This window comes from Octopus bimaculoides, chromosome 10 (genome assembly GCF_046866305.1).
Source record: "Octopus bimaculoides isolate indiv1 chromosome 10, ASM4686630v1, whole genome shotgun sequence".
Classification (NCBI taxonomy): Eukaryota; Metazoa; Mollusca; class Cephalopoda; order Octopoda; family Octopodidae; genus Octopus; species Octopus bimaculoides.
In genome coordinates, this window is record NC_142937.1 from 30,945,214 (window position 1) to 30,957,713 (window position 12,500).

The 12,500-nt window shown below is 36.9% G+C and overlaps 1 protein-coding gene across 6 annotated transcripts in view; it reads right to left on the reverse strand.

Moving 5' to 3' along the window:
• LOC106868200 (uncharacterized) overlaps positions 1 to 12,500 on the reverse strand; it is a 137,309-nt gene that overhangs the window by 94,903 nt on the left and 29,906 nt on the right. The window contains exon 3 of one of the 6 annotated variants that reach the window (XR_008265020.2): positions 3,977 to 3,998. The exons of the other annotated variants lie outside the window; for them this stretch is intronic. The gene's annotated coding sequence lies outside the window, so the exon portion shown is untranslated. The remainder of the gene's footprint in view (positions 1 to 3,976; positions 3,999 to 12,500) is intronic. 6 annotated transcript variants of the gene reach the window in all.

A 12,500-nucleotide genomic window follows, 5' to 3' on the forward strand; every position in this document is an offset into this window, starting at 1 on the left:
GATGGAATTAGTCAGAGAAGTAAATGTCTGACAGTTGTTTTAATGGTGTGACGCCACACCATAAAACAGGAGGGATTGCTGAGAAGATAATAGAGTTAAACTTAAACTAGATAGGCAACATGTTTAGTTGCCCCATTTAATTCTCATTTAATGATACACGAAAGTTTATTGCACACAGAGTTCAAGGAATCTATGTTCACTGATGACTCATAAGTTTGACCTTTATGATGTCTTAAACCCAGCTCAACACAAATTACATATCTATGTATCGTGATTGTTATGTTGGCAAACAATCTTTACTACAAAGTAATGTTGCTGAATATCTCTCGTTATGAGAATTTAAAATAGTAATTTTCTAATTTATAGATCAGTGACTAGTTGTCACCTTGAAAACTATATATTTCGAGCAGGAATTTGGCAGCGCCACCTCCAGTTGAACAATTATTCTGTGCTGATGAAGGGATACAACCCGGAAATTGCGATACACAGATATTGTTTTGAGCTGAGTGGGGGTGCTAGATTCCTTTGTTCAAAAATATAAGGACATAGATCGTGTCGTACAGCCAGCTGGAGATGATGTCTCCTGGGGCTAAATTACAGCAACATTCGTCCTAAACCAGGACTGCCATATTATGTTGGCAAACAATCTTTACTACAAAGTACTGTTGCTGAATATCTCTCATTGTGAGATTTAAAAACAGTAATTTTCTAAGCTTTTCTTTTTTCAAATAAGTGTGTATGAGAGAGAGTGAATGAGTAAATGTGCATGTGTGTGTGTGTGTATGTGCATGTGTGTGTGTGTGCATGTGTGTGTGTGTGTGTGCATGTGTGTGTGTGTGTGTGTGTGTGCGTGTGTGCATGTGTGCATGTCTTTCAACAATGTATATTAGTAAAAGATACACCAATGCCTTTTGCCAATGGAAATACAGTCAGTTAGGGAATGGCCGTTTGGAAACAACCATTTGTTGACCTATCATTTACAAAATACATAAAACTAAGCAAAAGGAATTAAAAGAGAAAACATAGCAAATCAACATGTGTTCCAATGCCATAGATTTAACCTGAAGGCCAAATGGAGCCTTGAGGGTTAATCTTTTCGTTCCGAAGAAAAATCTCTAATTTCACCTGAGAAATGTGAGTGAGATATTGGTCATGTCAGTTTAACAGATGTGACCAATTAACTGTTGTCTGCTACAAAACAAACAAATTTAATTTCCTCTTATATCAGGAACTTCCAGATGTGGCCACCTCATAGATATCTGCTACAGAACAAATAGATTTAATTTCTTCTTATATCAGGAACTTCCAGATGTGGCCACCTCATAGATGTCTGCTACCGAACAAACAGATTTAATTTCACCTCTTCTCTGAAGTCTCCAGATATGGCCACCTCATAGATATGCACCAAAGAACAAATAGATTTAATTTCACCTTTCTCAGAAACAAAACCAAATCCATGCCCCACAAACCTTAATCGTAATAACCAATGCAAATATTGATTGATTTCTTGGCAGGTATCTCCAATTATTCTTTACCTTGTATAGAAAGCAGGACAGAGAGAAAGTAAAAGAGAGGTGGAGAGAGAGTTGATCAAAGAGGTGAAGATGAGGGTCTTATAACTTTCTGAAAAGATACACATTTTTTAAAATTAAATTTTGCATTTCAATGGAGTAGATTTAAATTGTCTTTTATTCTTTGTTTTTTACTTGTTTCAGTCATTAGATTGTGGCCATGCTGGGGCACTGCCTTGAAGAATTTTTAGTTGAATGAATTAACTCCAGTACTTATTTTCTAAATTTGGTACTTACTCTATCAATCGCTTTTGCCGAACTGCTAAGTTGTGGCGACATAAACACACCAACCTTAGTTGGCAAGCAGTGGTGGAGGACAAATGCAGACATAAGGACGCATGCACACACACAACACACACACATAGAATGGGCTTCCTTCAGTTTCTATCTACCAAATCCACTCACAAGGGTTTGGTTGGTCTGAGGCTATAATAGAAGACACTTGCCCGAAGTTCCGCACAGTGGAACTGAACCCGGAACCATGTGGTTGGGAAGCAAATATTTCAATCACTCAATCATACCAGCACAGACTGATAAAATAGCATTGATATGCTTAAGCTGATTGAATTGGTCATACGTCTCTCTGAAATTGTAAATTAGAGCCCATCTATTGTTTTGATATCAAGTAAATAAAATTCGTCTTATTCAAAAGTTGGCATCTTTGAATTATTTTTGTTCACAAAATGTTATACTTTGTACATTTAGTGATTCATAGTACAACACTATTTCACTGACAAGGTCAGAATAATACTAAAATATGACCAGAGTTGTCTCCCCTACCTACTAGCACTATGTAAACATTATCAGTCAGTGACTAATAGCATTTTATTCCTTCTCACAATATATTTATTTCTTGTTATCTTTTACCTGAGCATTTGTGGTTAACAATCTGATTTCTATCTGTGTGTTATCAAACCGACACAAAAGTACAAGAAAAAGTTCAAATACAGACTGATACAACAATAGTACGGTAATTGATTAGTGTATTATTAGTAAAGGGTAACATAGTATTGGTTCACACATCAGAGTGGTTTGCTAAAGAGTTTATGCAACTCAGTGGTTAAGTTATCAATTAGTACAAACTGGTAACTCTTTCATGCGTCAATGGACTTTTAAGTGCAGTAATTATTTTTATATTGCAGTACAGTAATTAACCAATCATTACATATTATTATACAATGTTTATTGAGTATTATAGTACAAGGTAGTAACTTAGTAGTGATTAGTATTATTAGTAGTACAACACAGTACAGGAAGGGAACAAAAGTATAGCTAGTATATAACAATATATACATATATATATATATATATTTATATATATATATATATATATATATATATATATATATATATATTTATATATATACATACACACACAGTGATGGACCGGGTCTCAAAATATTGGTTGCCAGGAGACTAAGGGGACCAACCCACAACTACAAGGGGGCCCACCTGCAACTACAAGGGAGCCCCCACCTGCAACTACGAGGGGGCCCACCCACAGCTACAATGCTATCATTTGATTTTTTTTTTGTTAAAAGTATTCTTTTCAACTGTCTCCAAACACAGCCAGGCTGAAATAATTAATGCATTCTTCCAGGAGTGAATAAAAAATTCTCAAACTTGAGGGGATGGGCCCCTTAGATACTAACACGGGACCTCATATATGGATTCTAATGGCTCAGGGACCCACTTGCCATCAGGCAACCTGGCAAGTCTGCCACTGTATATATATATATATATATATATATATATATATGTATATTAGTTCAGTAAGTGACGTGTTATAAACAGTACATTTGGTTCAATGGTATACAGTAGTTATACAGTGTTATATTATAACATACTACAGTGGATAATTGGTACACAATACAGTGATCAACTGATGTATTACTACAAAATAGTATGGTGGTAGTTTAAATTAATGTATTGGTACAACATGGTACAATACTGGTGAAGTTTATTATCTAGTGTTTGTACAGTCAATTACAGTAGTGAACAAGTGTCATAGTACAATGAAGAATGGAGGTTAAATTTTACTTGAATTATATAAAACAGTAAAATATTAGTGCAGTTAGAAAACAAATGAATTAGTACAGCATCTAACTGGTGTATTATTCCAACTCAGTACAGCAATTAATTGTTAAGTTAATAACCTGAGAGGTAAGTTAATTGTTGTATAATACATATTATTAAATTAATATTTAGTAAAGTTTGTCGGATTGGTTGGCAGTTGGTCACCAGTAAAGTACAGGGTTTGGAATTAAGAATAAGATTGGGGAAGGAAAAAGGATGAGCATGCATGCATGCCAAAGACGTGCATGTTAGAAGGTTAATATTTCAGGATAGAAATAAACAAAATAAGCAAAACAAGCAAAATAATAACATTAAAATAGCTTTTGAACCTTCATTTCCAGAGAGTTCCACCTAGGAATAAGAGAAAATATAAAGACATATATATATATAAATATAGGTGTGTTGGCGTGGATGTAAATAAAATAAATCAATGAAAGCAAAAAGAAAAAAATAAAGAAAGAAAAAAGATAACATTTCAAATAAATAATAAACAAACTAAATAAACAGCAAAACAAAGAAAGAGAAGAAAAAGCAACAAAATATTTTTGATGAAGGGTGTTGATGAGGTGTTGTGATAGGGTGATGTATGACTTGATTGCTTTTGTCTTTTCTGTTATGGGCACAAGGCCTGCAATTTTTGGGGAGGGCACTAATCAACTACATTGGCCCCCAGTGCTTCACTGGTATTTACTTGATCGTCCCTGAAAGGATGAAAAGCAAAGTTAACCTTGGTGGAATTTGAACTCAGAACATAAAGATGGACGAAATACTGCTAAGCATTTCGTCCAGTATGCTAACAATTCAGCCAGTTCACCACCTTAATAATAATAATAATAATAATAATAATAATAATAATAATAATAATAATAATAATAATAATAATAATAATGATGACAATAATAATAATAAGGATTTCAAATATTGGCACAAGGTTAGCAATTTTGAGGAAGGGGTAAGGCAATTACTTTGACCCCCCAAAGGATGAAAGGTAAATTCAACCCCAGCAGAATTATATGTGATTTGATATTAAATGATTTGGTATGGTGTTTGCGTAGCCCCCAGCTCACCTCTAATCAAAATCAGCAGAAATACTAAGCACGGTCCTCAAAATCAATTATTACAGGTACACCATGCCTCTGCATTGCCAACAACCATGCTGCACACTCCAAAATTCAGTTGTGCAAAGTTGCATCCAATGGGCTGAAGCAGTTTTTGCCTACTTGCTAACGTTTTAGTCAACTTGAGCCCATGGCAGAAGAGACACAAGCCTAAGGTATCATGCTGTGGAATTGAACCCAGAATTCCTAACTCCATAGTTATGCCTGTAACCACATCATTGTTAATTAATCCAGAAATAAAACAAAGAAAAGAAACAAACAAAATAATGTTTAACCTTTTAGCATTCAGGTTACCCTGTCCAATGCAATGCTTATTAATTCGCATTGTTTTGAATTAATCTTGGCTTATCTCACTGCTTTGAGATTTCAATGATGTGATTGTTTACTTTTAGAATGACATAGTAACGGTAGGTATAAGTGGCTGGATCTGGCCACTTCAAACATAAAACAGGTAGAATATTTAAGCCTGGTATGGCCAGTTTCAATGCCAAAGGGTTAAAAATACTTGAGAGAGAAAGTGCTTATTTGTTTTCTAGCAAAAGAAGAAAGAGAAAGAAGAAAAAGAAAGAAGAAAAAGAAAGAAGGGAAAAAAGAAAGAGGTTAATTATGTGATTTGGGTGAAAACTTTTATTTTATTATGACTTGAATATTATATTATCTACTGTCACAACACACACACCCACATCATCCTCATTGTTCCATCATTTGAATGTCCACTTTTCTATGTTTACATGGATTAGATGAAATTCGTTGAGGCACGGTTTTCAATGGCCTGATACCATTACTGTTACCAGCATTCACCTGTTTCCACATGAAAAAATATTTCTCCATGACAGAACATGTACTCACAAAACAATTGGGAATGCATGACAGTGTTTGTGTGACAGTAACACTGGCTTAGAACTATTACATAATGTCGAAAACCAAGCAAACACAAACACAAATGTGTGTGTGTGCGCGCAATATGTGCGCATATATATATATATATATATATATATATATATATTGGGTTGGCAACTTAGTTCCCGCTGTTTTTTTAAATTTTGGAATTTATTGTGTTTTTAAATTTTGGAATAAATTTTTCTGAGAATTCTTTTTTGGATCATTTTGGAATTTATTTTGCTTTTTTTCTAGTTAATTTTAGTTAATTTCTGTTTATTTTAAGATCATTAAAATGGAATGTCAAGTTAAGAAAAAGGAGCATTTTCGACACCTCCTTCTTTTTGGTTTTAATCAAAGTTCTAAGGCCACAAAAGCTGCTCGCGACATTTGTGCTGTGTATGGAGAGGGTGCCATAGCTGAAAGAACCGCTGGTGATTGGTATGCCAAGTTCAAAAATGGAAATTTTGACTTCAAAGACGCACCTCATTCTGGCAGTCCAGTTGAGTTCAATGAAGAGCGATTAAACCAACTTTTGTACGAAAATTCCCGTCAAACGACAGGGGAACTGGCAGAGAAAATGGAATGCTCCCACACTGCTATAGAGAAGCATCTTCACTCGATGGGAAAGGTTCAGAAGTATGGAGCATGGGTTCCGCATGCTTTAAGTGACAACAACAAAAATCAATGAGCCACAATCTCAGCTGGTTTGCTTGCTCGTCACCGTTCAACTCATGGACACAAGCAACGATTTCTTTACCGAATCGTTACTGGCAATGAAAAATGGTGCCTGTACATCAATATGAAGCAGCATAAGGAATGGCTTAGCCCCGGTAAACAAGCGACACCGCGCGTAGAACAAGATCTTCATCTGCGTAAAACAATGTTGTGCAATGGGACTGGGAAGGGATTATCCATTACGATGTGCTTGAATGGAACCAAACGGTCAACAGATGGAATAACTTAACACGGCTATTCAAGAGAAAAGACCTAATTGGCCGTATGTAGTTCTGCTGCTGCATGACAATGCCTGCCCTCATATCCCCAATATGATCAAGGAAGCCATTCAAACGCATGGCTGGGAAGTGCTGCCACACCCGCCATACTCTCCTGATTTGGCACCAACGGATTTCCACGTCTTTTGATCTCTTTCAAATGCTATGCACGGAGTTTCGTTCAATACTGATGCAGAATTGAGAGCTTGGTTGGATCAAATTTTCGAGTCGAAATCGGGTGATTTCTACCAATGAGGTATTGAAAATCTTGTTGAAAATTTGGGAAGAAGTTGTAAACAACAAAGGTGAATACATTATTGATTAATTCGTTGTTATTTTTTATTAAACCTTTTAAAAACTTTAAATTTAAAAAAACGGTGGGAACTTAGTTGCCAACCCAATATATATATATATATGCAATATAGATGTGTATATATATGCATGTGTATATGTATATATATGTGTATATATATTTAATAATAATAAAGGGTAAAAATCATTAATGATTTTTACCAAGTGGTCAGTGCGAAAATAAAACCTCAGAGGTAAATTTTATAAGCATTTTATAATTATATACACAATTATAATAAGGGCTTGGCTATGTGCCTCACCACGCACTGAAAAATAGATGCCAAAAGACACTATTACCACCATAAATTCCCCGAGAAAAACACAAACACTGTAAACAAACAGGAAACAACTTCTATCTCATTCCAGGGAGAAAAACTAGAGGTAGTTGATAGCTTCCGCTATCTGGGTGACCAAGTTAGTAGTGGGGGTGGGTGCGCTGAAAGTGTAACTGCTAGAATAAGAATAGCCTGGGCCAAGTTTAGAGAGCTCTTACCTCTGCTGGCGACAAAGGGACTCTCACTCAGAGTAAAAGGCAGACTGTATGACGCATGTGTACGAACAGCCATGCTACATGGCAGTGAAACATGGGCTGTGACTGCTGAGGACATGCGTAAGCTCGCAAGGAATGAAGCCAGTATGCTCCGCTGGATGTGTAATGTAAATGTGCATACCCGTCAGAGTGTAAGTATCTTGAGAGAAAAGCTGAACATAAGAAGTATCAGTAGTGGTGTACAAGAGAGACGATTGCGCTGGTTTGGACATGTGGTGAGAATGAATGAGGATAGCTGCGTGAAAAAGTGCCACTCCCTAACAGTTGAGGGAACCCGTGGAAGAGGTAGGCCCAGGAAGACCTGGGCTGAGGTGGTGAGGCAAGACCTTCAAACATTGGGCCTCACCGAGGTGATGACTACTGACCGAGACCTTTGGAAATGTGCTGTGCGTGAGAAGACCCGGCAAGCCAAGTGAGATCGTTGCCAGGGCCCCTGGACTGGCTCTTGTGCGGGTGGCACATAAGATGTACCATCCTGAGCGTGACCGTTGCCAGTACCGCCTGACTGGCCTTGTAGGGTTTTCGAGCGAGATCGTTGCCAGTGCCCCTGGACTGGCTCTTGTGCGGGTGGCACATAAAAGACACCATTTCGAGCGTGGCCGTTTTCGTGCGGGTGACACGTAAAAGCACCCACTACACTCTCTGAGTGGTTGGCGTTAGGAAGGGCATCCAGCTGTAGAAACTCTGCCAAATTAGATTGGAGCCTGGTGTAGCCATCCGGTTGCACCAGTCCTCAGTCAAATCGTCCAACCCATGCTAGCATGGAAAGCGGACGTTAAACGATGATGATGATGATATGCATCATAAAGCCAGGAGGTATGAGAGGTGAATATATATTTAACCACATGACTTCCATAGGCTTATGGATGTTTCATAATCTTCTACATGTATTAATTTCAGGATGGAAGAAATTATGAGTACATGTTTACATTAATATGTATGCTCTGCATAATACAATTGTATATTCACAAATTAATGAGTTGAATTATTGGTGTAACAGTGATGTTCCAGTGATTGGAAGAGCTGCCTTTTTTTTATTTGCATTAATTTGTGAACATGCTTGTGAATAATGCTAAGCATACATATGAATGTAAGCATGTACGCATAATATTCTCCATTCTGAAATTAATGCTACATGTACAAGGTTGTGAAACAACTGTGAGCCTGTGGATTTATATACTCCTTATAAAATATCTTCATCAATCGAATTTTCTGAATTTTCAGTTACAAAGACACTCTACAGTACACTTCTTTGTAATTGACTGCCCTGTGAACTGATAGCCGAGTCCATGAGAAGAGCTTTCTGTGATATACAGCTTTGTCTGAAGACACATGCAGGACCATTCTTGCAGACAAGGAAAAAAGAGAAGAACAAGTCCACAACCAGCTCTGATCAGCCTACCTTCCTGTGTAGCCTCTGTAGTTGTTCCTATTTGGCCCAAATTGGACCCTTCAGGCATCTGCAAGCCTGCAACAAACATGGATATTCCTTTCCATAAATCTTTATTTGTAAAGCCAAGCCAAGAAGAAATAAAGAAATGTTTTTCTACACAAAAAGGGCTTTTCAACCCAAAATTTACATCCTGTTATTTATAGTTTTCAAGATACAGTTTCACACAAAAATTCTTTTGATATATATATTCTTTTATTCATTTCAGTCATTTTGACTGCGGGCATGCTGGAGCACCACCTTTAGTGGAGCAAATCAACCCCAGGACTTATTGTTTGTAAGCCTAGTACTTATTCTATTGGTCACTTTTGCCAAACCGCTAAGTTACAGGGACGAAAACACACCAGCATCTGTTGTCAAGTGATGTTGGGACACACACACACACAATCATATACACACACACATACATACATACATACATACATACATACATACATACATACATATATATATATAAATACATATGTGTGTGTGTGTATGTATGTATGTATATATATATATATATATATATATATATATATATATATATATATATATATATATATGCCCACTACATAATTTGTTTGAGCCTGGCAGCTATTTGCACACAGACACTAGAGAATTTCAACTGATTTTCTATAAGGAAGTAATAACTTCCAAAGTCATTTCAGGGAATCTCTTGGTATCTGGTGCTGATGATAGCTAAGGAGCTTGAAATGCATTCATCAATCTACAGGTGGTACCTTGAGACAATGGTTGGTGTTTTATCATTTGTTGCTTAAAGCAAGAATTTGAACTGATCTAAAAATCTGATTATTCCACAACACTGCTTTGTGTGTCTAACTCAATACACCAAGAAATGAATATCATTTAATGAATATAGGAGTTATGCACAAGTTTTATGCTTGAATAGCGCAATAATTGGACACACTTGTAAAGTTTACTGCGGATGATCAGGTATTTATTCAGGCTCAAGTGAGCCAACAATTGTGTATGGTACCCTACATAAACCTGTCCAATTGTTACACTATCCAAGCATGAAAGTTTTTAAAAATTTATGTATAACATCTGCAGTAAGTGTGTGAATCAGAGAAGGAAATATGTTGAATAAAATCATAATTAACTGAAACCATAAACTTTTCAGCACCTGCTTGTATCTATATATCTATAACTATCTATCTATCTATCTATCTATCTATCTATATATCTATCTATCTATCTATCTATCTGTGTGTGTGTGTGTGTGTGTGTGTGTGTGTGTGTATGTGTGTGTGTGTGTGTGTGTGTGTGTGTGTGTGTGTGTGTGTGTGTGTGTGTGTAATTTATTCACACACATGCTGGAGGAGCTGTCCATCATGTTCCATTGTCTTTTCATCCTTGTCATGTGGTGCCATTCCCAGATTTTTGATTTAACAAAAACAATCATAAACAAGATAATTTTTAATGCAACTAGCTCTGTCAGAATTGGTGTCTTTGAAAAATGGAATTGTCTCATCTCTGCTCAAGAATCTACAATGACAAACAAGGATTGTTTTCAAATTCCTGAAATGCTTATGTTGACAGGAAACCCCAGCTGTCACTCAAACAAATAGATACCATGCTCTTACTAATAGCCTTAGCAGCCTGAGTGGTCCTAGGTAGACATAGACACACCCCTCTCAGTCTACCTACCTCTTGAACAAGTGGAACATTGAGGATGTGGCAGCAGGGGGAAGGGAGATGGCTCCACCAGCAGTCAGTTGGTACCTGCTTACACCTGAGTAGACTGGAGCAATGTGAAATGAAGTGTCTTGCTCAAGGATGCAATGTGTCACCCAATCCTGGAACTGAACCTTGGCCTCATGATCACAAGGCCAACATTCTAACTACTTGGTTACCAGTCTTCATGGCCATAATTGTTTCTACTTAAGGCACAAGGGCGACAATTTTAAGGGAAGGGGTCAGTTTCATCAACCCAAAATGTGACTGGTACTTTATTTTATTGACCACAAAAGGATGAAAGTCGAAATTGACCTCAGTGGTATTTGAACTCAGAACATAAAGATGGACAAAATGCCACTAAGCATTTTGCCCAGCTAACGAACCTGCCAGCTTGTCACCTTCAATAATAATAATAATAATGATAATAATAATAATAATAATGAATGCCCTGATGCAGTACCAGGCAGTGGCTCTCATGGCTTCTGATCTTAACTGATTGGAAGTGTTATCATGTACATTATTTTGTCTTGGTATAAAAGAGGGGCTACAGTAAATATTCTGCTCAATACCACAGATTTGCTGGTCAGTTGTTTGAGTTTAACCAGTTGAGCATGTCTCTTGGTGGCTGACGATATGTGCATCTCTGATCATGAGCAGAAGTAGTGGGGGAGCATCATAGCCATGTGTTGAGAGGAATTCTTTGGGGTTTGAATAATTCACCTCTGGAAACATGGGTGTTTTGTTCATCATCCTCAAAACAAACCTTATTCAAGGACCATTTGAGTGAGATGGGCTACTCAACCCGGAGAAAATTCTAACTGGGCCCCACCTGCAAGGTCATGCACTGTTTATCTTGATATGAGATCACTATGTCATGCACATATGATTGTGATGCATGTGCCTGGTGTACCCTTATCAGTGTACACTGGTGTACACTGTATCCCAGTGTCACTTTGATGGCATGCACTGCTCACTCATTCAATAATAACAACAATAATAATAACAATAATCCTTTCTACAGAAAGCACAAGGCCTGAAATTTTGTGGGAGCGGGATAGTCAATTACATCAACCCCAGTGTTCAACTGGTATTTATTTCATCGACCCTGAAAGGATGAAAGACAAAGTCAACCTTGATGGAATTTGAACTCAGAAAATGAAGCCAAATGAAATTCTGCTAAGCATTTTACCCTGCATGCTAACCACTTTGCATCTCAAAGCAACAATCATTATCACTGGGGGCACTTATAATGACATCAAGAGGAGCAAACAAATATGGGGACGAAATCCCTGGCAGCCCCAAAATATGTGAATTGCAAAAGATCCTACTTATGGCCACCTCACACATTCTATGGAAATTCCTTTCCTTGTAAATGCAGCCTTATACATTCAGTATGTTCTTTTTGACTCCCTACAAACATCAGTGTTTCCAATTGCATGGCACCTCACCTGTTAGCCATCTTTGGGTGCAAAGCCTTGTTGCTTCTTGGGTACAAGAATGTAAGAATTAAAGCAAAGCCACATTTGGTAAGAAATGGAAACAAAGCCACACTCGGCAAGAAATAGAAAGAAAATCGAAAGAAGAAAAATAACAATAATAATAATAATAATAATAATAATAATAATAATGATAATAATAATAATAATAATAATAATAATAATAATAATAATAATAATAATGATGATAATAATAATAATCCTTTCACCTATAGGTACAAGGCCTGGATTTTGTGGGGAGGGAGACAGTCAATCACACTGACTCCAGTACTTGACTGGTACTTAATTTATTGACCCCGAAAGGATGAAAGGCAAAGTCAACCTTGGTGGAATT